Raw genomic sequence first — 26684 nt, 5'->3', positions numbered from 1 at the left:
TACGTAATGTTGGTATCACACTAGCAGAATGCGAAGCGAAGCAAGGGACGTTTTTAAAATAACTTTCAGTGTTGTGTTCAGGATATATCAACCAAATAGAACCAAGGAAGGGTCATAGAATGTATCTAATCTAACGCAAAATTTCTGAAATCCAAGATTTCTGGAAATGTTGCGTTCTACGGGGCGACGCGATAATTTATTTTCCACTCTGATAGAGAAATTTACACTATGTCAGTTTCTACACAAGGCGAAATTGGAGAAATCTAGAAAGGTGCCAACTAAAGACGTAAATATTTCGAAAGTTGTAATTGAGGTGGATTTCCTACAGAAAATTTCCTTGATTGCAGACAACGAAAATCATGGACCATTTTTGTGCAACCAGATGTGTAAGGACTGTCAAAGGTATTAATTTATATCTATCATACCCACTTTACCACTATTAGGTAAATGAATAGTTAGTTTTGTTGCGCAATAGTTAGCCAGTCTGAACGAAATATAGGATATTTGAAAAATGTGGATACAGGTTTAATGTTTTCAAATATTGATTCAAATTATAATTCTGCTACTTATAAAAAACCTAAAAATAAGGCAGAATATTTTCTGGAAAATATTTTAGAGCGATAAATAGGAAAAATTAACCTTTTTTCTTCGCCTCTGAGAATCAAAAATTCTAGTAAAATATTCATTATTAAGGTGTACTTTATTACTTACATGTGCTGTTAAATTAATCCTTATATTTATTTAAATGAAGAAAATGGTAACCTTTATTTTTTCGAATAATCGCGTGATTTTTAAGCATTGCAGAATTTATAGCAAATATTATAGTCTGCCTTCGCATGTCGTCTAAATGCAGGTTTTATTAATGGCACTCGATTTCCTAAGCGGTTTTATTTCTCAGGAAAGAAAACAAGTACGACCTTATGTAGAAGGATCTTGATGAATGGCATCAAACCCAGACAGGCTTAAATTTCCATCAAACATTGCATTTTGGCACGTTCCTATGGCAACATCACCAAATACAACGAACTCGGTGATTAATGGTAAAGATCAGATAAATTGGCGCTAGAAATCGCTCGCCACCTATCATTGCGATTGTAATTTTGCTCGCCAATGTTTCCGGTTTTACGATCCCCAATACATTCAGTGCGCAGCTCTGATCGATGCCATTATTGTACTTAAAGTACTTTACGGAATCTTGGCGGTTTGATAGGGTACTCTCATTTCCGAATCTCGTCTTTTACCTTCTTATCGCAGGCTATAGACGTTTTTAAACGCCAAAAGAATCCATAAAGTCAGTGAAAATGTCTGAGAGGGGTATTTTATTATTTTTATCTGATTTTTTAACAAAGAACTGCTTAAACATTAGTACTTAAATCAAGATTATGGGCTTTAATTCTTATCTATTAAATTAAAGCGAAAATTATTTAACTAAAACGTTCAGAAATTGTTTACATACAATTCCATGTGATTGAACATGTACAATAAATGCATAACATGTAGTATTTCTGTTTAAACTACTTAGAGAAATAAAAGGACTGTTATAAGATATTTTGTATATTGTTATGCTCATTCATCCAATGAGAAGAAACAATTTTTTTATCATGCAAATGCCACTCATTTACGGAGTCAAAATGGCGCATAAATTGACTATTATCACAGGTTATCAAACGTTTTGGAACATGTATTGACTACTACTGCACGTTAATTTAATATTTATTTGCATCTAAATTATTTGTATCTACAACAGTATTATAAGAATGCTTCCTTGCATTCTGAATCCTTTGAAGCTGTGTTACCAATTGTGAATGTAATAAAAGAGCTCTTTATTCTCCGATCAACAGTTTTATGAAAATTGTTCAAAATAAAAAATTAGGACGTATTGTCAGATTATATTATTCTGTGTTCAGGTTTTATACACCTTCATATGTACACTTTTGTCTCTTTTTTAATTAAGCAACAAACTTATTAGTACTTTAGAATTTCCATAACTATAAATTCATCTTTAATTCTTCATCAAATTTGCATTTCGTGCATCATTTTTCATTCTTTTACTATCCACTTAAGGGAGAGATGCATAATATTTAATCTTATATTCGCATTATTGACTGTCTTTATTTAATTAAATTACATATGATTTAAGCTTTACGTTGAGGAATGGGACTGCTAATGGTTGACTGTATGTCATGCTTCAGCTTTTTCAATTAAAGAGGGCTTAATAGACAATTTCTAATATCAGAAGGCCTTTTGAATTCGTAATTATTACTTCACTGTTGCATTTTGAAGTTAGACCTTTTCTTTAACTTTTTTTTTTTTTTTTTTCATACGGTTATTTTACTATCAACATGCATTAATATTTTCTAGTAATTCTAAAATCTCAAGTGGCTGAACTTATCCACATTCTGATGCATTATTTTGATTTAAATTAAATTTTATTTTTATACTGTTGCTTACAGCTCGTATCGTCAGTTTCAATTTATTTTCATTTCCATTTCCAGTTTGATATACACATATATGTATACATATACTTATATACATATATATAGTTAGTTAATTAATGTACTATATAGGTATTTCCGTAGAGATTATGCACCTTCTAAGAGTCTTTGTTTGCTCATGGACGAATCGGAATCATATAGTTATGCATAGTCAGAAACGCCATCTTTAAGCAGTAGATGGCATTGTACAGGCGCGGGACTACCGTAAGAAATTGGTCACTGAGCTGATAGGATGGCCGACTGCATGAAATGCGGAGCTCACCTAAAATATATCTCTCATCCCAGGTTACACACAGTAACTGCTGAGGCACTATTCCTTTTCTGTAGGCAGCACGCGTAATGATACTTAATGAGACAGGCTCCAAACTATCAGTAACCTGCGATTGTGTGATACTATGGGATAATTTTAATTTCTCAGTAGTTATTCTTAATTTTGGAACCCTTTCTTTATTTTCTTGTTTCCCCACTTACAACTATCTGCCAGAACGAGTTGTGTTTAGTATCGCGTTTTATGTAAATGAGGTAGAACCAGTATTTAATAGGAAGTTTCGGTCATTTCCGCAGAGCGTTGGCGATGTTTCTCAGAAAAGTCAATGGACGCTTCTCTAAGAAAGCACAAGAATGTAATATAATGAAACACTTTTTCAGAAATAATGAAATTTTCAGCTACGAGATGCTTCATGAGGACCGCCATCTTCGCCCTTTTTCGGTTTTCATGTTTAGCGATAACCAACGTTTTCCTACATAAAGCTTCATTGTGCTTTCGCATCTGTGCTCTGTCCAAAATCTCTGCTGAATATAAGTTTATAGCATGATTTTGACTTCATCTTCATCCCTCATTTAATGAAAAGTAAATGGTTGTAAATATTGTGTATACAGTCTTCTAGTTCATGAGAAAAATTTGTACTTTTTATCTTGTCTCCAGGAGTTTTTGTCATTGCATCGCTACATGAAGCAGACAAATGAAGATAGCCGGTATATAGCTTGCAGCTTTGCAAGCTAGATGCGACGGCAATGGCAAACGGAACGGAACGGAAACGGAATTTCCGCAAAGAGCATGTTCTGCCTTCTGGCCACGTCGTTGCTTTAAGCCCATCTTACTACGTTCGGCTGAATTGTTACGTGTCTTTTAGTATTCACCGGTAAGATTTAAATAAGCGCCAACTTGGTGAGTTATTTCTGTACAGCTTAGGCTACGTTTTAGGTAGTTGGAATTAATTAAGTTTCTTATTTTCTGTCTTAAACATAACTGGAAGCTTCCTGTAAACCCGAGAACGACCGCTTGTGAAATATTTCTTAAGTTAAAATTAAAGGGTATTTTAACTATTTCTTGGACTTTGTTTTGCAGTTTTAAGAAGTAAGCGAAGAGGGGTTACACACTTGTCCAAATATTCTAGTTGCCAAGGACATTCAATTTAACTAAAATTTTATAATACTAATTCATTCCAGGCAGGTACGGACTAATTATTTAACTAAAACGAGGCCATTGCCACCATCGTATCACATCTATTAACCGTACCAGACTATAACAAGGAGGACATTGTGATCTGTTATGATTAAAAAAAATTTCAAATATCAGGACTGGAGTAATCACCCACTGACTGGCCGAAACTTCAGTAGAACATTCTGCAGTAACTTGTGTTGGAGCAAAGTTTTAGATCTGCCTTTGCAGAAATCACATCTCACTTGGAAACTTAAATACTTATAAGAAGAACTATAAAACTATGGAAGATGGAGGGCGAAATGGAAAACATCTTTTTCATTTTCTCCATCAAGATAATACAGAAAAACGTTGCGTTAACTGCCATATGAACTGGTATCCAACAGGTCATGGCTTCTTTCCAACATACTCCCAGGAAAAAAATATTGGATACATGTATCTGTGTCCAATGAAACATTCTTCAGATACATACCTATGTGGGAAAAGGGCTGGCAGAATTCTTCCTCAGATATTGCTTGATAACTAGTAAATATAAAATAAAGCTTTCAGAACCAATATCTAGGAATATATGAATTACGAAATAAAATCTAATAATTGAAAAATAGAGGAGATTATCAACTATCTCCTACGTAGAGGAGAGTAAATATGTGCATCGAACTAAACAAACAGTTATGTTATATGATTACAAAAACAACAGACTAATGGTTCTGTATCATAAAATAATGAGTAATATAATAATTCATATCTTGAACAAATGAACTTTATCTAAATTCACTTTACATCAAGAAACTTGCATAGAGTAACTTTGAATTACATTAACGATTTCGCATGAAGATTTCAACAAAACAATTTCTACGTAGATAAAGTTTGGATTAAGGAACTGCAGAAAATAACTCTGTATAACAAAGAACCTTACATAGCGAAGAACGAGGAACTTTGCATTAAGTGGAGTCGGACCGCCCTATACTAACAACGTTAAATTGGCCATTTTCGATGTAATGTTTCTCAAAATCTGCTGCTAATACACGCTTGAAATTTTTTGTGTAATTAAAGTACACCTCTCTGGCTATACAGACATGAGTTTTGAAAACATTTTGAATTTTAGAGTAATTTATAGAATATTTTATTAGACATTGTAAAATTTAGCAATTTTCACAAAACAAATTTTAATTTTTTTTTTCTTAGTTTATCACAAAAAGCTCATTTTAGTAAACATTAGGAAACGTAATAAATAAACCATAAAATTTAGATACTTGTGAGCAGTACTACCCGAGAAAAGGTACATCAATCATAAAATAGACGTTTGGAGAAAACGCGTTTTAAATGTAAATTTATCAAAGCTCATTTATCAAAGCATTCGATTATAAATTTAAACAAGAGCTTTCACAAATCTATTTTTTATTGAGAATAAAATATGGTATTTTTAGAAAGCTAAACATAAGGAGAATTTGAAAACGCAAAAATCCAAAATCACTATTTATTGAAGACATTTGGCTTCCAAAACCCTTAAAAGTTCTACGTCAAATAATTTTTGCTTTGACAATTTTTGCATAAAAGAACTAACAAATTTTATAAGTGCGATAGTCACCAACTGTTCTAAATTATTATCGGTGCTGTTCTGAATTTAAGCACGTGGAAATATCACCAAGCGTTATAAATCATCGTAAATGCGAAAGGTTGTTCGATCCAACTGTTCTTAGATCTTTGTAAGTGGAAAAAGCAACAAGTGGTTTAAATTTTTGCAAGTGCAAAACGCATCAACTGCAGATCATTTTCCAGGTATTCGTTCAGCTCCTTGTGGGGCTCTGCGATGTTTTGCGATCTAGGTAATTAGTGCAGTTGGACTGTACTCATCTACAGTCAAGCTTTGGGTGTCCATAATGCTTCAACCTGACTTGAGCTGTTACTAACGAATGTCCTCGAGGTGCTCTTGGATTTTAAATTGTGGCGGAAGCACAGCAGTTAGCAAGGCTCGAATGTATCTAATATGCCTACATGGACTCACAGGTGCCGGCTTTGTTGATCCCTGTACCTGCTATAATGAACGCCAGCCAAATGACGTAGTGGCTAGTGATACTGACTGCCGTACATTAGGCCTCGGCTTCGAATCCTGGAGAAGGAACGGATGTTTGCAAGGGTATAGTGTCCATGCGACAAGTGGGAACTCAAGAACTCGCCGGTATGTACATATACTTGCTATTAATGAACTGTATTTTATTCATTTAGATACTACTGTCCCATTTCTCCGCACTTAAGCACATGAACGATGGCGTTCTGATCCTGTTTATTTCTATAATTCCGACTCTTCTTTGAGCAAGTTATCTTTTTCAGATGTTACTATAGTCTACGCTCAAATGCAGCGTATATATACACTGCATTTAAGTGTAAAACGTAAACGATAAATTTATTTTTCAAGATAGACCCATGAAATTGTAGAAAAGGGCTTTATGCGATCAATAGAATGAAATCCAACTCGGAACTAAGGTGACGCGTATGCAAATGTCAGCACCATGACGTGAGGTGGTACGTTACGACACGAGAAATGCGAGGAATAAGCGGGTGCACTGCAAAGAGAGCTATTAAAAAGAAAGGAAGGAGCATTTCCAGGCACTCTTCTACAAATGAATGTGAGACTGTATGTACAATATCGATACAAGAAAACTTCTGACGGCTTTAATACGTGGTAGCATGATTGCCTAGGTTGAGCAGGAGCATAGTTTGAAGTTCTGTAGGCCAGGAGTTTGAAATTTATATAAGTGTTGTTTTACGAGCTTGTCAAGACTTTCAAATGACAGATAAAGCTGTAACAAAGATTATTGGTGGTCGGTAAAGGAAAACAGCGGTGACTAATGACCGATATATCGCTCTGCTGGCGTAAAGTGATCAAAACCAGACATCAGGCAGCATTGTTCAGCAGATGCGCACGGCAACCGGAGTAACATGTGCCCGTTTTTAACTGACAAGAAAATTGTCGGGACAAATGCTAAATGTCAAATTCGAAATCTGTTTAGATATTGTCCATAATATGAACACCTACCCTTCCAGAAAAACGTATTCTTTTGACTAATTTATATACAAATGACATAGATATGCTGCTTCATTAATTCAGTTAAAAGTGTCCTTGCTCAGTATACGAAAATTAATGCCGTAGGTAAGCGAAAAAACATATATCGAATTTAAAACTTAAATAAATTCATTTGTTTAGAATGTTGTTCTTAACTGGCACAAAGGAAAAACCATCATAACGTATAGCAACAGTAACTTACATTTAAAATTAAAAAAAAAAAAAAATAAGAATTCAAATGCATATTTTTTAAAACTTAAATCTACCATCTCCATTTATGAAGAGGAAAAAGTTGAATAATTTTAAATACTGTCCAAATGTCAGTAGCTAATGGGAAAATAGCAAAATAACGTGTATATTGTCAAAATAAGCACTTCGAGAAAGCTAAATACGTTAATAAGAAACAGTAACATAAAACATTAGTTGAAACCTAAGTGTTGTTGGTTAATGTCGTTCTTCAGAAATTTTAACTGCGTAATAGTGTGAATTATTGTTACACACAAAATTGAATTTGAGTGCTTAATAACTGATATGGCTTTATTGAACCTTCCGCTTATTAAAATAATTCATAAACGCTATATGTTTAAGTTCTGTATTTTGTTAAGATCATACAGAAAATAATTAAATAGTTATTACTCGCATCTTCGAACAGCAGGTTTTGAAGACAATAGTTTAAAACTAATAGTGTTGCCATTGCTCGCATTGAAAGTGTTTAGTTTGTTAATCAAAAATTCGTTGAAATATTACAAAATATGAAATCGATAATAAAACAAATTTCCAATTCAAATTATAGCTTCTACATGCCCATATTCTATGGAAGATAACGTTATTAAAATTTTGATGGCTCTATAGGTACCGTTGTTTTATCACAATGCGTGAGACATACATACATTCATGCAGATACTTCATTATGTAATTTCATTAAATATAATACAGGGCGGTCATATTTGGTAGCAACAATTTGAAAAGTGAAACAACGTTTATCGTGAATCGCGCAAAATGCGAAAACAAAATCAATAATTCTTCTGGGCAAATTGCCCCTTTGGACTAATAAATAAAGGCGAAAATAAATATATAAAATATGAGAAAATAAAAGGTAAATCCTAGTAGTTTTTATGTTGTATTTATTTAGTTCTTTACATATTTATTCATTTACTGGGAACTCATGAAATGCTTCGCATTATACGCTTTTCTAAACCTCTTATTGAGTTTATTTGCATACCTCTATGATTATCATCCTCACTACTAAGACATTATGGCTCTTATAAAAATACTTACCGTCATTGTTTCTCCAGTAATTATAAAAATTATTTTGCTGATTTTTGCCTTTTATATCATATTAATATATTTTTATTATCTGCCGAAAATGGTGCCTAAGAATTTATGCCTTACTGCATCCACATTTTTTAACTGACAAGTATTCATGCATTTTTCCAATGCATTTAAACTTTCATCATTATATTTTTTTGGCAATAGTCCCCCCTCGAATAATAAGCATAAATCCTCTATAGGATTTAATACTTAACATCTTCAAGTTTATTGTGCTTTCATTTTGCTTTTGTTAATATTAATAAGCTGCCGCAATTTCTGTATAGTTTTTATTTTGCTTTTTATAATTTTTTTATCATAATGGTTTATAATATAGTGTTTAATCCTTTATCATTATTTTCTTAAATTTCTAATAATAATAAAGAATTTACTTGTCACATTACAAAGATTATTCGCAATGCTAAAAAAAAACTGTTAACCCTGATTGTTAGAGGATTACATGCACTCATGCTGGGTTTTAGTTTGTCAGCCAAATTATATTTATTTGCATAGCTATGAATTTATATTTAATTTTTCCCCAACGTTTTCATTTAAATTTAAAATTCCTGCCTCGCTTTTTCGTTTGTTTATTAATCATATTAATCCCAGAATATAGCTTTTAGTCTCATATTTGCTTTATTAATTGTTTTGTGCCTATTTTTTAATGTCTCACATTTCACAAGGTTGAAGGTGTACCTTCAGAACGGTAACTATTAGTGGTTGATTGTGGTTAACTCCTTTGATAAGAGAGCTCACAGGAGGTAATCCTTATTATGAAAGTCTCATCTCAATCATTGCTTCACTTTTGTATTTCATAATTTACCATTTGCTTCACGTGAGGATGGTTGTTATGATGCAAGCCTGCATTTGATGTTTCCAGCAACACGCGATGTGTTACATGTTCCTCTTCTTATCATCCTCAGCCGCAACCTTTTGCATTACAAGTATAAAATTTGTGTTTTCATTATTTTTCACTTTTAATTTAACACGGAACTTCTTAACAGTGAAAATTATTAATATTTCATCGGGTACTTGAAAACGATTGTTAATATAATAACTAAAAGTGAACAGATGAAGGCAGTTTCGAAGCATTAAATCAATAATAATCAACTTATTTTCAAACTCTAGTCATCTTTTGAATCAAGATTGAATAATATACTATAGATTAATTAATCTCTGAAAAATTTAATAAGAACAAAATATAATGCAATTAGGTTCCTAAATTGACGGTTTATTTCGAAAGATGATGTTTCGCAGATCATATTATTCACGAATCAGAAGCATTATGTATTAAAATATTTTTTTTTTAAACCTGTATATTTTTTGGAGAATTTAAGAGTATGCGAGAACTTAAAAGTGTAAAAACAACTAAACAATTCCGTTAAAATCTACGAACAGAAGCTGATAATTTTTATAGATATTTTTACGATTCCAGTATGACATTTTGTAAAAGTTATATTTCTAAATAAAAAGAACAATTAATCTACTGTATTCAAAATGTATAGTTCAAATATTTTAATACCGAATAAATCTCAGTCAGAAGAAGTCAAATTGATAAAACACATTTCCCCACACATGCAAACAAAGTATAAAAATTTCCAGAAATAAAATATAATGGAAAAACAAACCGTAAAAAATTCACATTTTATTAATAAATTTAGGGAGAAGAAGAAAGCATCTCTATCATTGATAATATCTAAAACTCTTGGAGTCTGCTCTAAGCCCATGCGTCTCTTTTTTTCCTAAATACTTCTGTTTCGGAGGGAAAAGCATTCCGATTTAATAATAAGTATTTATACTTCTAAACACCTACACCCTAATCACATATATCAAGGGATAATAAATAGTCCAGGCTTAAACAGTCCACACATAATTTCTTTGAATTTTCTCTAAGGTTAAGATATTGTACCAATTTACAGGTTGTCCTAAAGACTTTATCCTTCAACATAGAAGAAAGAAATCTGCTTAATTCACTGGACGTTGAGACTACTAAAGCCATCATGACTACAGTTTTGTAGGATATTTCTTCTGCAGTTACTGAAGCTGAGATATTTTATATCATTCACTTTCGAGTATATTGTTATCAAATTTATTGTGTATATGAATGAGTGTAACTGCTAGAGAATGAATATATGAATGAACAGATGGATTGTAACTACATTTGCACCTTCATTTCTAAAATTTCAGTTATTATCACTGGAAAAAAACCAAGTTAATACTGAATTATTCTTTCAATACATTGCATATACAAGTTTTATATGTATTTTGCATCCTGAAAGAATATTAATGATGAAAAAGATCATTGTAGATAAAAAAGCCTTTATTCTGGAACATTAAAGTCGTTCCATAGCAAGATATAAAAAGGCGTTTTAGTTTCGGAAACCAAAAGTCTTGTGAGTTCTAAATAGCTAACTAATTCTCTTTTCCTTTATTCCGAGCATTTTGAAAGCTAAATTATCCTTCTGAATGCAAAACCCCCCCGAGAGGGATTTTCATTCGAACCACCACAACCGCCCGAAACGACCGATATTGCGATATTGTTTTCTTCCATCCGACTAAGCTATGCCGTAGCAGTGCAGTTTCCTCAAATACAATGTGTCAGTTTATTGCAGACAGCTTATCCTAAAAGGCTAATGGAAGCTTCTTTGTTCGTAAGTAGAAGGGATGTCGTTTGAAATCTTCACACCTCTTTGTGCGTTAATTGACGGAGAGGGGAGGAAATAGACGGGCGTTTTGGTATGTTAGGCATACAGGTTAGCTAAGGCTTCGGTTTTCTAAGGATTATCCCGGTTACTCGTTTTACTGTATGAGATGAGTAATTATATAAGAAGAGTATAAGAAAGCAGCGTAATTTTCACAATTATTACCTTCATATGAGCACACTATATATATATATATATATGATAACTGTGAAATCGAAATTTATGAAGTGAGTCATTAAGTTTACTGTTGAAATTTATTAACAACTGCCTGAAAATATTGTAAACATTTTATTTTCAAATTTACAGCTGAATAATCTGAAGATCAAATGACGGAATACCTCAGTAGGCAAACATAGTTTTATAATTGATTGCATTGTGTACTCGGAAAGTTGTAAAAATAACTATTTTAGCCTTTTAAGACAGCTTCTGTTTACTTTATTAAGGAGGGGTATGTAAGTGATAAGAAGTGGAATTATTTTTCATAGAATTTCATAAATATTTTTGTTACTGATAACATCTGTTACAAGAAAAAGATTACCCTTTTCCTTAGCTGATGATTGTACTTCATATACTGTATAACTCTGATTTTTTTCTTTTATATTTAAGGTATTTTATTATATTAATATTTATTACATTAAAATGGGAGTTGATCTTTTATAACAAAGCATATAAGTTACATTAAACTATTCTATAAAACTATTATCTTAAAAATCAAAATTTCTGTCTAGATAGGAAAATTGGATGACAAAGTAGCAATACAATATTCTATTTAATTATTTAATGGAAATTTCATTTTCCTTAGCATAGTAATAAAAATTCTCAAAAAATGTGACCGACAAACTATTAACGTGCATTTAATTTTTTTTCCTTTTCTGTGAAAGAATGAAACGGAAAATGCCTCTTCAGTGTTATGTTAAGGATTTTAAACTTAATGCAAATATTTGCTCTATCAATATGTACATAGGTATCATACAATATAATGGAAAGTGTCCTAAAGGTATTAATTTTTTATTAAACCAAACACATGTCGTTACAGTATATGTATATAATATAAGTGCGAGGGAAAATGTTCATTGTTTACTGCATTATTGTAATTTATTTAATGTCAACGAGAATTCTGTAAATGTTTAGCGAAGGTTAAGTAACAAAATCTCTGCTAATTTGTGAATTTGTGCATGCACAATGTTTATTTTGTTATTTTTCTTACGAACGATGTGTTCTAACCCAATCGACCCTCAAAGAACTTTCAGTTCATGCCTATTATCAAATGCCTGTCGATATATTAGTAAAAATACCACCCGCGAGCCATTTTCTTGCAAGAATGCGGCTATTCTAGAACATATTCCCCATTCTTATATAAAGATGAGATTATTATTTGTATTTATTTACTGTTCTTGCAAAGCATCTTTTTTGGGGGGTGGTTTGAGGAAGGATAAGGGATGAATTCCTTTTTCAGAATGTCAGTTTTGTTTAATTCATTTCTGAATGTCGTAATCTTTTATTCCAATGTAAACGTAGATTGTAAAATTTTACGTATCATCTCTTCTTGTATGTTCCATTGTACAAAATTTACAATTTCAGACTTGTTCTATACAGAATGTTTTCTGTAACTGATTTGAAAAAGAATATAATCTCAATTTCTTAATCTTGGTGAACGAGAACCGTGTTGTATAATTCACGACCCCTGATAATTTTCAAGAAATTGATTACAGCTTCAAATGATAATATAATATGGTAATTAGAGATGATATTTAAATTATGCACAACAAAAGTGACAAAAGCACACTTGCAGTCAATCCATTTTATTGCCAAGAAAAAGCTTAGTGCTTTGGTTATTCCTTCATTTTCATAATAGTGGGTCTTTTCACGCTCTGATCTACCCGTGGCAGAGCTGGTAAAGTCAGTCTAAAGTAACTCTAAGTTCACTGGTGGTCTAAAGTACACTGGTAGTTCGGTCTGGGGTTTGAATCCCGGCGAACGGGGCTGACTGAACCAGTGTTTTCGTGGTTTTCTCCATGTCTAACCTGTATACGAGTCAGTTTCCCTTAGAAAGTCTTACACGAAGGTATCTATCTCTTTAGGCAGCTAAACTTCGAGTGCTTTGCAATAACTAAATAAACCAAACCATACCAAAATTTTCACGCTCTGTAAAAATGTTTACAGAGCTACTCGCATTTCTTGCACTGTATTTGGAATTTTCTGTCTCTATATTAAATGCTGAAATTTTTCAGTTTATTTTAGCCCACTTATGTATCTTAATATATACAGGGTGATTCCAACTTGTTTCTACAAATTAAGAGGGGTGATAGTACTCATCCAGATGAGCAATAATTACCATAGAACATAGGGTCTCATTCCACTCTGGGAGGCAGAAAAGAGGAATATTAGAATTTCAACCTGAACTTTCAACTGAGTTGGGAGAGCGAATGAACTAGACCAAACGTTGCACAATCAGTTTAGCGAAAACTGATTGTGCACAGAAAACTCACAGAGGAACAAACAAAATGGATAAAACCGAAAACTTGGCGTTCGACTGTTAATTCAAGTTCAAACTTTGATGGCAAACACTCAAATGCACATCTTTGAATGGCAAGGTCACAAACTCGCAAACGATTGCAACAAGTTAATTATCTAAATTATTAGAAGGAAATTAGTTATTATCGGAAAAAACTGCTGCTTTTGATATCAAGTATCCAAAGTAGCAGTTTTTTCCCCTTTGCTGTCTTCTATCCTGTCCCTCCTGGACTTACTGTGCTGCGCTCATGCTACTTGAAGCGCCCTCCTATGGGATACGAAGTTCTGACAGCCGAAAAATAGCATGGACTTCTCATGCTAATCTCGGCATACAGTGAAAGTTGGAGTTGGTTGATAATATTCAGCCCTTGATTAAATAACACAATTGTTACAATCATTTGCGAAATTAACACCTTGGCAACCAAAGATGTGGATTTGAGTGTTTGCCATCAAAGTCTGAGCTCGAATTAATACTCGAACGCCAAGTTTTCGGTTTTATCCGTTTTGTACACTCTCTGTGAGTTTTTCATTAAACTGATTGTGTAACTTTTGGTCTCGTTCATTCGCTCTCCCAACACTGTTCTGGTTCTAATATTACTCTGTTCTGCCTCTCAGAGTGGAATGCGATCCTATGTTCTATGGTAATTATTGCTCATCTGGATGAGTACTACCATCTCTCTTAATTAGTAAAACCAATTTAGAATAACCCTGTAGAAAAAGTAACATACATTTACGATTTCATATTTGTTTGAATTTAAAATGGAATAGATTATGATGAAATATGCTTTTTTCACCGATTTTATAAAGATACTGAAATTGAGCATGATTCCGTTTTATTGATGCAGATTTTTACCTCTATTTGGACAGTTTCCTCAGGAAGCTTCTATTTGAATGATGCAAAGAATAAAAATTACCTTGAATAGTATTAATGGTGTAGCATCCAAACTACTGAAAATTTTATATACTTAAAGTGTGTGTTTAGATTTGCTTAGCGTCCTAAAATTTCGTATGGGCAGCTCATTGAAGCTACATTTTCATATTTTTATGCAATTACGCATGTGTGAACTGATATCAAAAATAAGACAGAAAATTTCCACGAATTCACTCCTAACAGGCAAAGCGATACAAATATTGTTTAATTCAATACTGCAAAATAGACGAGAATTATCTGTTTTAGAGGAGGAATTCCTTCGTGGCGAACTATCTAAGGGAAAATTGTTACAAATGATCGTAAGCAAGAAACTGAAATCTATCCAAGTCTTTCTTTGCAGGATCCATTCAAGCCTTCCTTACATAATTTTATTGCATTAAATTATCTGGAAGACTGAGGGCATGAGCTATTAAGATGATGTCTTGCGAAGAAATCTTACACAGGAACAAACTACAAAAAATACCCATACAGCCAGCTCATTAGTCACTATATGAACCTTGGCGGAACAACTCGTGCTCAATGTGGTTATCTTTTCTGTCGCTGATGGTATCGAGACAGCTTAACGAGATTGATTTTTAAAGGGTACTAAATTCATAATATTCCAAAAAAATTACGAACATTTGTTACGCATACTATACCTAATATCACTGAACTTACTAACTTGAGGAAGGTCGAAATCTAGAGGAAAAATGAGTTAGATTATGAAATACTTTAATCTGAGAAGTTACCACTTTGGAGATTAGGTACTTACAAAACTAACAACTCGCTAGTTAAAGCGAAAGCAATAAAAACCGGCAGAAAATATAGCTAAATATTTTTAAAGGAGTGAAGTAAAAGAAAATGTGTTCTAATTAGAAAAAGTATATTTCTAAAACAAAATGTTGTGACCTATATATTAAATGTACATACTATTTGTATTTATGCCTCTATACAACTAACTACGTACATAGAATTTGCACCTAAGTAAAGCAGTATACATTCTTTAGATGAAATTAGATGAAACACTTTAAAGGAATAGCTGAGAATTTCAGAATTTATTTAATTCTACATTCCTTTATTTTTTAAGATTCAAGAATGATATGTACCAAATAAACAAATGCTTTGAGTAAGTATAACTCTGAAGCAGATTAATACTCATATAAAATTATGACTATTGAGATAAATCCTTTATTTGTTGTTAGATTCTTTATTTGTTGTGTCTTAAAAGTTTTTAAAAAGCCATGAAAAATGTTTGAAAAGAACTTGCCTTTTAGCGTGCTTTAAATATATTTTCAGCTCGAAACTTCAAGTACGTGTTTAAAAGAACATAGCAATTAATCCACAGAATTCGTGCAATGTCATTCTTTGACCAGCAATAAGGAAAGAGCGACCTACTGAACTTAAAAATTCGTCGAAACATCTACACTGAACACGTGAGATTTATTAACGCTCAGGCCACGATTAAGTGTGGGAATAACTGCAGCTGCTGGTTACAAATGACCGTAAGCAAGAAAATAACATCTATCCAAACCTTTCCTTGCAGGGCAGAATTTTATCGCATTAAATTATTTGGGGTACTGAGGGCTTGAGCGTAATTAAGATGTCTCGCCAAGAAGAAAGGAGCGCTTGTTAAAAACTATTCATCTTTGTTGCAGGTAATTTGTGACCCCAAGACTGAAACTTCCCTATAGTCAAAATTGGTGAAATTTCGAAGTTGACACAATTATTGAATTTATGAAGTTCGTAGGAGTTGTTTGTAAACTGAAACACAAAACTGATGAGTATTCAGTTACTTTTCAACGGAGATCTATTGGATATTCTAGGCTGATAAAAAATAATAAAATTAAAATACGACGCAAATGAATGCAGTTCATAGCTTTGTCATCGAATCTAATTGTTAGTCATCGATGGCTCACCAGCGGCCGACTAATAAAGTCGTAGAACGCTGGTAGTTCTGTCCGTGGTTCAAGTCCCGGCATGCACGAGGGTTTTCGAGGTTTTCCCCAGGTGTAACGTGTATACGAGCCAGTTCCCCTTAAAATCCTCCACGAAAGTATTCCTCCCCTTAGGCAGATAGCCTTCGTGTTCTTTACCGTAATCAGTTACACCGCCACCATCTACCCTTCGGTGTCTGTTCACTGGTACGCCATATTCTCGAAATCAGTAGTTCCCAATATTTTCTTTTTTGCTTACCCTTTAATAAGACTTTGTTATATCTAGAATCCCAAACCATCACTTTCAGAACTATGACCCCTTTCCCCGTCCCTTATAGTGTTCCAGCAATATACCTTACACTAGTGTAGTAGTTTTGTCAGAAAAGTATAATGAAACAAAGAATGAGTATACATTATTTATTTCAAATAACTACGGTGATAACATACGTTTTGAATCAAAATATAAAGATGTTAATGCACAGTAGTTATACTGAATATCAATAAGACGGAAAGAAAAAAGGAGTAAATTATTGAATTTATTGAATTGAATATTGATGTGGTTTAAACCCATACGCAAATATAAGGCATTTTTGAAAAAGCATTATAGCATAGTAAAACACTAAATCTATAATTAATTTAACTTAATTAATATAAAGATTTGTATATACTAAATTTAAAACAAAAGTTAAAACTCGATTTTGAAAGGTTCCATACATTAATGTATTCTCATCAGCTGCCCAACCAGGATAGTGGTTAGCAATGCTAACTGCCGTACCGAAGGACCGGGCTCGATTCCCGGAGAAGGCATGGCTGTTTATAAATTATAGTATCCGTGCGCATTAGGGCACTTTAAATATACAACGAACCAAACGTCCTCTCGAGAGGTCGGTGGTAGGAGAGAGAAGTGGGAGATCCTCGGATCCGTAAACCTGGAGCGCTCTCCATCAAAATTGGGGGCAGAACTGTGGTGCTCAAGGCTCTTAAAATCAAGGTAAGAATTAGTTTTGAGGACAAATCGTTCGTACTGATACCTGGTCTCTAATTTATTGCTAACTTTGCTTCCAAATCGTAGCATCTCCCACAGTTTCAAAAGTGCGTACCATCGAAGTTTGGGCGTCAACCATAAATTTTGAAAGAGCTTACTCATTTCGCTTAAAAAACGTACAAAATATTTGTTATGCTTTTGTAATCGTAGGGCAATGATTTTTGTTAAACTGAAAAAAGATCAAACTTATATCTCATTGAAGAGATATTATATAGGATGAAATATGTGTCACATATTACAAAAAATTGAATAAATTATCATCACACTATTACTTTATTTCAATTTATGATTCAAATCAAATAGTAGTTTTTCTACCACGATATTTTTGGTTTTCCTGAGCTGTTTTCTAATTAAAATGCATATAAAACTGAAGTTCAGGAAATACCAAAGAGAAGATATCTTTCATAGCAGTTCTAGTCAAACAAAAAATACTCCAGCCTCATATATCAAAAATTTCTAGTTATCATTAATCAAAAATATTGAACGCTATATCTGACATTACTGCCAAAGCCAATTTAGCACTTAAAATTCTCGGAAGCATATTTCTAAATTTCTAAATGATGTAGAAGTTTCAAAATCTCATTTTTTGGAACATTAAACACCTCTATTTTGTTCAAAATAAATCACATTTCATAGATTTCAGAAATGCATAAATTTCATCTCTCGTTTCATCCGGCTAATGCCACAGATCAAATTGTAAATTTTCTTTAAAAATTGTGCTTTTAAGGACAAGAAACATCGTCTAACTGAATATTCTCTTTAGAGGTAAGAAGTAAAAATTTAAATTTAATGCATTTATATTGTTAGAATTTCCAGTAACCGAATTTGTCATATTCTGAACGCTCGCTTCGGTTCATGTTTTTACCTTGGGACTAGGAGTCCACGCGTAATTATTGAAGATATTACTCGTACACTCTTTTAGAAGCAACCTACGCAATGTCGTTTTTTTGATAAATTAAAATCTGAAAAGAGTATCAGATTTTTATATCAAGCTCTGGAGTCTGATGGGTATCTGAAATAGTTAGCAAAAGAAAATTATTTGGAAAGATTAAAGATTATTTTGAAAACTGCTGTTATCATCTTAAAGAATGCAAAGAGATTACTTTTACACTGAATTTAAAAACATTCATAAGATACCAGCATTATTTTAATGAGCTTATAAAATATTACGCGTTTAATTTAATTAATGTGACACTTTTTCTAGCTGCTCTTTACCATATTTCTTCTCTTGTACATTAAAGCCGACATTGCATTCAAACGAGTGTTCTGGAAAAATGCATTGATTTAAATGGAATAAAAATTAAATTTACTTAGTGAGTTGTTTGCTTACTGTTAATCTATTTTTTTTTTTTTTTTCTAATTCACATTTGTCAATGAACACAGTCGACATTAATAGTAATAGTGAGATCTGGCGCTGAACGTAAAATAAATAAAAATCTGAAAGCCTTCAAATTTTATATTAAGTCCAAAGGGGCTTTTTTTTTTTTTTTTTTTTTTTTTTTTTTTTTTTAACGTTTTGCGTGTTACCTTTAATTATTAAATATCATGTTCTTCGCACTTAAAGCATAAAATTCAATTCAACAGCAATATCACAAAATAATTTTAAAAGAGCATTTATTATCTTTAGAATGTTCGATACGCAGTCTCGCGCGCTGGAGATAGATTTTTTTTTTTTTTTAAGACAGTGTTTTTGTTGCTGTCTTTGAAATCTTTGAGTTTCTCAAGAAAAACTTATAAATGCTTAACAAAATATTAAAAAGATAATAAAACAAATTCCAAATTTGGGCTTCTAGATGCCCATATTCGAGTGGAGGATTACGTTATTCAAAATTTGATAGCTCTACGTACCGTTGTTTTATCACAGCACGAGAAATATACGTGCTACATTGTACATACATTAATGCAGATTTTTCATTAATTTGTTTTAATAAATATACAGGGCGATAATATTTGGTGGCAACAATTTGAAAAGCGAAACGCCATTTATAACGAAACGTCGCAACGCCTTTTCGAAAAACAAATTCTACACTTGCGTGCAGAATTAAGAGAATTTGAGCATTACATCGAATTTCTCAAAAACTAACGGACAAATTAAAAAAAAAATTGGTATGAATGTACATTTATAACACTGAAAGGGATGTATTATTCAAAAGTCATTTTATGGATGCATGATTATCAGTAAATTTAATACAGCGGGGATGTTCAAAATCCACGTCTTAATATCGCACTGAAAATGAGTTTTATATGGTGTATTATCTTTTCTCACAGCCAGTTAGGTCTTGCAGCATGACAGCATATTAGACAAGAGGCAAATGAAGAATCCCAATGGCAATTGATCCCTGTACTGCAGCAAGGAGAATTTCAACATCAGGATGGTTCTCGGAGGCTGATGGTGGAATGACATTGGCCTCTCAAAAGTCTCCCAGACATACTGTATAAGGTCAAGGGATCTGACTGGCCAATCTTTGAAATGAATATTAACACCTTCCCGGTAATAATGAACCAGCCAGTTGAGCCTTATGGGGACGAACATTGTCGTCTATTAACAAGAATCTAGAAGCAACTGCGCTCTGAAAAGTCTAACATAGGGTTCTAAGTTCTCCTTTCTATATCTTAGAGCAGTTAGGGAACAATTGTTCAACACATGCAGGGTTATGCGGCCGTTTAACGTAATGCGTGCTCAAACCATTACACAGCCGTAATGATATTTTTCCCTGATGAACTAGGGATGGTATCGTGTTTCAGATTCTTCCCAGCATTACATCGAATCGATGTACCTGTATCATGTTTCAAATACAGGTACACCGAGAATCAATATCCAGGCTAAATCTCAATTCATTGTAATAGGTACGCTGCTTCACTGAAGTCTGCCTCAAGGCACCATGCTAAACGCGCTCTCTTATTGTCTGCATTGAGTGACAAGCAAAAAACGGGTCTTCTGGCATAAAGTCCTTTCTCAGGAAGCCTTCTGGCAACTGTAGAGAGTAAAAATCGAAATCTAATGGCAGGATACAGCACCTGTTATAACTGCGAGGATATAACAGTCCTGTATCACCGCGTTGTCTGTGGCGAATGATCCTCATTCGCTGCTGTAGATCTTGGTCAACCTTGGCCAAGTCTTCTTGATATGAATCCAGTACCCCGTTCCACTATTTCCATAAATTGCAAATGTCACTGAGCATTACACTGAGTACTGCATGCACCTGCGCTAGTGACTGACCTGTCTCCGATCTACACTTCTTCAGGTCATTTCGTCATTCACACTTTCGTTACTACTCATTATATGTCATACCTGACAAAATTTATTCAGCGCTTGGAGGTTGTGAATGAGTACAAGGACACAAATTGTCGAAAACCCCTCCTGCGCTTATGTCGCCTTCCCAATCACAGTACCGCAGACAGGAACGTCTACGGGTACATGGTGAACACTGAATATTTGTTAAACACTTTGGCGCATTAATTAGTACCTTTGGTTCAGTACGTTTTTATAAAAATAGACATAACTTGCAAATACTCTTAATTTTGACCAATAGTGCATGTAAGGGGTTATTTTCATTTAAGTAACCTTCATTTCATATGTAATTAACATGAAATTAGCAACTTTTTAAGAGATATAGGAAATTTTATCCTTGTTTTTCTGTTTGTGTCATTCCTAACTATATTTTAAACTTCCACCTCACCATTGAGTGAAATTATTCATCTAAATCAACATTTGTTTCTTTTACTATTTACTGATTAATACCGTATATTCAACATTCAATATTTAAAAGTTTCACCTAGTGCCTTGATGCATTTATGCATTAACTACTGAAGGTATTAAAGAAATGAATTTTCTTCTATCAAGCCATACTTCTCACAATGAAACGAAGTCGTGATTTTCTTAATTCTGCATTTGTAAGGTGCTACATTAATAAATCCCTTAACATAACTCATTTAGTTCAGATCGCATTCCCAAAAATGTAGTAAAACAGCTGTAAATATTCCTTTGTCGTTGGATACATGATACCACTATCCATGCAGACAAACAAAACGAGTTAAACTAAAGGAAATGATACATATTCATTTCACGCTTAGATGCTGTTGGAATGGTGAAAATATACATAGCCATTATTGGTTATATTTTTTGCGTTCTTATTAGATACATGAATACATTAACGCAGATATAGAATCATGTTCTTCAGAAAATAGATCATAAAAGCATTTCAAAAGCAGGTAGCTGACTTGTTCTTTGCCCAAACCAGTTATTTTCATTGGCATTCATTTACAAGATTTCGATAAATTAATTGTTAATATAATGAAATTACGAAACTTTTTTATGTTTGAAATAACGATGCTTCCCTTTTCATAGCGATGAATAAGCAGTGGTAGAAATCTGCATTGTTTAATCCGGTAATCTGTGCTACACATTTCTGAATTCTTTGCTGAACGAACTGATTTCGAGAAATAATTTATTACAAAGAAACATTCAAGATACATATGTAACTATCTGATAACATATACACTGTGCTGCTTTTAATATTTACAATTAAGAGAGAGATATTGAATATAGAAATAATTAAAAGTACAATACATAGTGCCTAACACTAACAATGATATGTAAGATAATTATATTTCCCATTTATTTTACAATTCATGTTACTACTCCAAATGATTTTCAAAATTTCAAAGACGTTTAAAAGTAATGTGAAATGAAAAGAGCTCTTACATGTTAACTTTGAATGAAATATATTTTCTAATTACAAGTTTTTAATCTATCTGAAATATAACGGAATACATTTCATATTGAATTAATTACTCTCAAACAAGGTGCTACATTACATCTGGCAGATATCCTGCCCTCCCACTTTAAACGCGTCGAAGTTTGCGTTAAAGAAAACATTCTGGGAATAAGTTGTTACAAGGAAAAGCCATTATCCAATATTTAGACTCAATTAGCAGATCTTGGAAATTTGCCCGATACATGTCAGCCTTTTGAAAGCTTGTCTCTCGTGTTCAGAAATTTTAGTTGCGTTTAAGATTAAGAAGTTCTCCGTCATAGATAATTCTAAGTAATAAAACTAGACATAAAAATGACATACGAATGATACTTGACATAAGTCATTTGCTTAGAATCGGTGTCGATTTGCAGTCTACGTTTCATTTATTACCTATAATCGAATGGGCTGTTTGAGGAAGTATGCAGGGTAATAACGGAATTATTACAGCAATTTCAGAAAAAAGTATTTGAGTGTCCAAAAACAGTATTAGTATTTAAACTGTATTACAACAATGCAAAATATTCCGTAACTGAAATTTCGGCAGCAAAATGTTTTTTTGGAAGAATATTGAATACACCTACAGATAGCAATGACCCCCTTAAACTAACAGAATATTTCCATCAATGTTCCAAAAAATTTAAAGAAAAATTACGGAATAATAAAGAACAAGTAAAACTGAATGAAGATGAGTACTAATCATACAAAAACATATTTCAAAGGAGAAAAATTCTGGAATTAAAATTAGGTTATTATTTATGCAAATGTTCAGCGACAATAGGCTGTTAAACTTCAAACACATGGATCCACAAGAAATTATAAAGAAGCTACGTAATGATAATTACATAATACAATTAGATAAGAAAACAACTGAAGTCCACGTAAGTAAGTTGTTTCTACAAAAACTATCGCGAATTGGTTCTGCGGAAGATGAGGATTAGGAAAAAAAGCAGCTTCAGAACACTCATTCGAGGTTGATTTAAAATTAGAAAATTAAATAGAATTTGACAATTTAGTGAGGATTATGGGTGGTAAAGGCTAAGTTTACGTGTAGCTAATTGCTTGTAAGCGCTAATTGCTCAGTTTGGGTAGAAATAGCTGATCCATATGTCAGAAGAATTAAATTTTTGCGACACATAATCTTATTAATTGCATTATGTAAAAGATTTATATACAGGGTGGTTCAAAACTATATGTCAAAAATGTAAAGGTAGATAAAGGGGACCTAAATAAGCAGATTTCGTATAGGAAAATGTGTGCGGTAATCCCGCGTTGAGCCAACATAGAGCGCTAATGAGTATATATAATGAGTATGGGAAAAGAAGAATCAAACTAGATTCTTCTTTTCTCACACGGATCTCGAGCAGCATCTATTTTTACACCAATTCGGAGCTTATCGATATGCATTTGAGGCATTGACTATGGAGCTGCACAAGAAAATGGATTAGCTGCTCAAGAATGCACAGGGAGCGAATCTGTAGAGAGGTCTTACCTGAACTTCCAGTCCATGTTCCTCCAGCTGTTCTCAGACGAATGTGGTTCCAGCATGATGGAACTGTAGCTCACTTCAACTGGAACGTCAGGAATCACCTGACGTTCCAGTTGAAGACCTGACGTTCCAGTTGAGACTGTCTATGGCTAACATTGGACAGGACGGGGCGGACCAGTTCCCTGGTCACTGCGTTCTTCTGATTTAACCTGGTTGGATTTCTTTTGGAATTATATTAAAGGCCGCGTGTATGGGAGTCTCGTCACATTGCAGAGAAGATCTTGTTGCCTGCTTGTCTGTTGCTGCTGTTCATGTGTTCGACATGCCTTGAGGTCTATTCTAATGTACGCTGATCCATGTGCAGTCGCTGTGAATCTTGTCTCGCTGTTAGTGGCCGCTCTTTCAAGCACCTATTGTAAACTGTTAATATTTTTTTTTCTTTTGTATTTACTTGTCTTTTCACTTTCCTGTGATTCATACTTCTTTGCTTGCTAGCACTTTAATGCGGCATTACTGCACACAAATTCCTATAAGAAATCTGCTTATTCAGATCCCCTCTACCTGCCTTTACATTTTTGACACATACTTTTGAACCACCCTGTATATATATGTGTAAATTTTTTTTAATTCCCTACTCGTGTGTAAATATAATGATTATAAATTAATGCAAATAACTCCGTTGGTAGGAAATTTCAATTTAAACTGGAGGAGATATAAGAAAATTTTCAACTGTAAAATATGTGGTCAAAATATAAAAAATTAACAAACGTAATGGACAATGAGAAATGGTTGTAAAACATAAAGATGAAAACTGTATAAAGCATCGAAAATAAAGTTGTAAACAATGTGTATGTATTTTGTATCCTGCATATAAAAATGTTATTATTTTCTATGTGGCTGTTTGATTGACATATCATGTGTAAGATATATCTTGTATCTATCAACTAAAACATTTTGCTCTTTATTCTCAATCACATAAGTAGTAAATGTATTTTTGTAGAGTGCCAAACAATATAATTCATTAAGAAGATGAAACAGGATTTATTGATGTTGCCACGTGTGGTATTGTTGTGTTAGAACGGTGAATAACTGTCAACGTATTAATGGGAACTTTTGTGTTATAACGTTGCGCGCCTCCAACTTGCACGCAACCAAGAGGTGACTGTGAAAACTTGTATAAAAGATAGAGCCTTGTGAAGGGTTTAAGTCCCTTTTTATTCAACGTAATAAATTACAATTGCGTGCTCTTGACGCTCACAGACTGTGCCAACTTGGCAGTCAAATAAAAATAATAACCTGAAAAGAAAGTAAAGACAAGATTCTAACTACGAGGCTCTCTAAAATAACTAACTCACCGCGTTTTACAATACCGCTGCTAATTCAGCAGACTTGAAGCTCACTGGAACGATTACCACTACTTCCCGCCAAGCACATAGGCCGCAACGCGGGGTTCTTCAATTCTCGCTAACTACCTCCGCGCTCGTGCAGTAAGAATATCACACCGAACTCGTTTCCTTCTATTTAAATCAGAATACTTCCGCTGATAATTTGAATCCTTGCGCGTTCTACTCAAATTTACATATTCTGGCATTGGCAGTTCCAGGGGAAAGTAAGGCTTGACAGGAAAGATAGTTTAAACTTAAAATAAATGTTAGTTAAAATAAATATTAACCCTACATTTGCCGCTGCCAGAATTTGGAAAACTTGGAAGCAGGTCCTACAAACGACCTGTTGTAAGTTTCTCTAATTCTGAACTAATTGGCGAGAGCCTCGTTTACACAAAAAAAAAAAAAAAAAAAAAAATATCTTATGTAACCATTTGTATACTAAAATTCTGTTGAACGTTACAAAGCTCTCTTCTTACAGCAACTTTTCCTGGACTTCATCAATCAATCTTGGTCTTTCCTTCCATCAGTATCTTTCTACATACATTATAATTTACACTTTCTTGACACAATAAATTTTTGTTTTTAAACGATTCGTTTTTCTTAGTTATTGCTTACTTCACATTCATTCAATTTTTCAAGCATTAATTTAACTTTACCCTGGCTCTCCACCGTGTGTGGTGTCAAACGGGAATATTCGTGTTTTAGTCTTACAACACTTCCCCTAACCACCATGATTTGTTAGAATTCAACGACCAAATAGATACACCTTACTCGACATTCTACAACTCAATGAGCTACTTTGATAGTCTTAAAAATTCAAATGTAGGTGGAGAACCCTACAAAACACATTCATTCTAACTTCCCCCTCATTCATCTTTAAACATGCAGGCTTTCGCTCTAAAGCATGACTTTATCTACAATTTACTACTTAAATTTTGACTTCATTGCTTTTAAGCATTCACTTTTAGCATCTACAATTTTATGCTTCTAGACTAAATTCTACTTTTACATACCATTCAAGTATTTACGTACATTTACAAAATTTTAATACATATGATTTTTACAATTTACCATAAAATGAATAAGAGAAAATAAATTTTTACTTTACTCATTCTTCGCCAAGCTGGTGGCACTGAAACTAAAATTCTTATTAGTACAAGAATACGAAGTTATTTTTATCTTCGGCCAAATTTTGGCTTTAACATAACAGAATTAGTCTTTCGACCAACAGAAAATGCTTGTTTTTAGCTTTTACACTTAAAGAAAATAATACTTTTGCCTTAGCTAAATAAAGTAAAACAAAACTAAGTCTCAACCGAGACATATTGACTTTCGTCAAAACATAGAACTTCGTACTTATGCATAACATTTCGGAACAAAACAGAAGAAAAATTTATAGAAGGTTTTAACTTATCTTTGACTTTTCGATGCTTGAAACTCCGTCATTCGTTTTTGGCAGAATTGATCCCAAGTTAGACGTTTCATGGATGTTAATCTTCTCCTTACTGCCCTCCGAGTGTCGTCCACCTGACTTTTTCTTTTGCGTCCTCTACATGCTGGCCTCTTGACGGAGTAATCGTCTGGTTGTTGGCCTTTCCGTTTCTCCCTGGGACGGCTGGTCTTGACGTCCTCCGGTCTGG

The sequence above is a fragment of the Stegodyphus dumicola genome, chromosome 1 (assembly GCF_044657685.1).
Source record: "Stegodyphus dumicola isolate Sdum_Otavi_A_Nest chromosome 1, ASM4465768v1".
Lineage (NCBI taxonomy): Eukaryota > Metazoa > Arthropoda > Arachnida > Araneae > Eresidae > Stegodyphus > Stegodyphus dumicola.
This window is presented reverse-complemented; position numbering follows the sequence as displayed.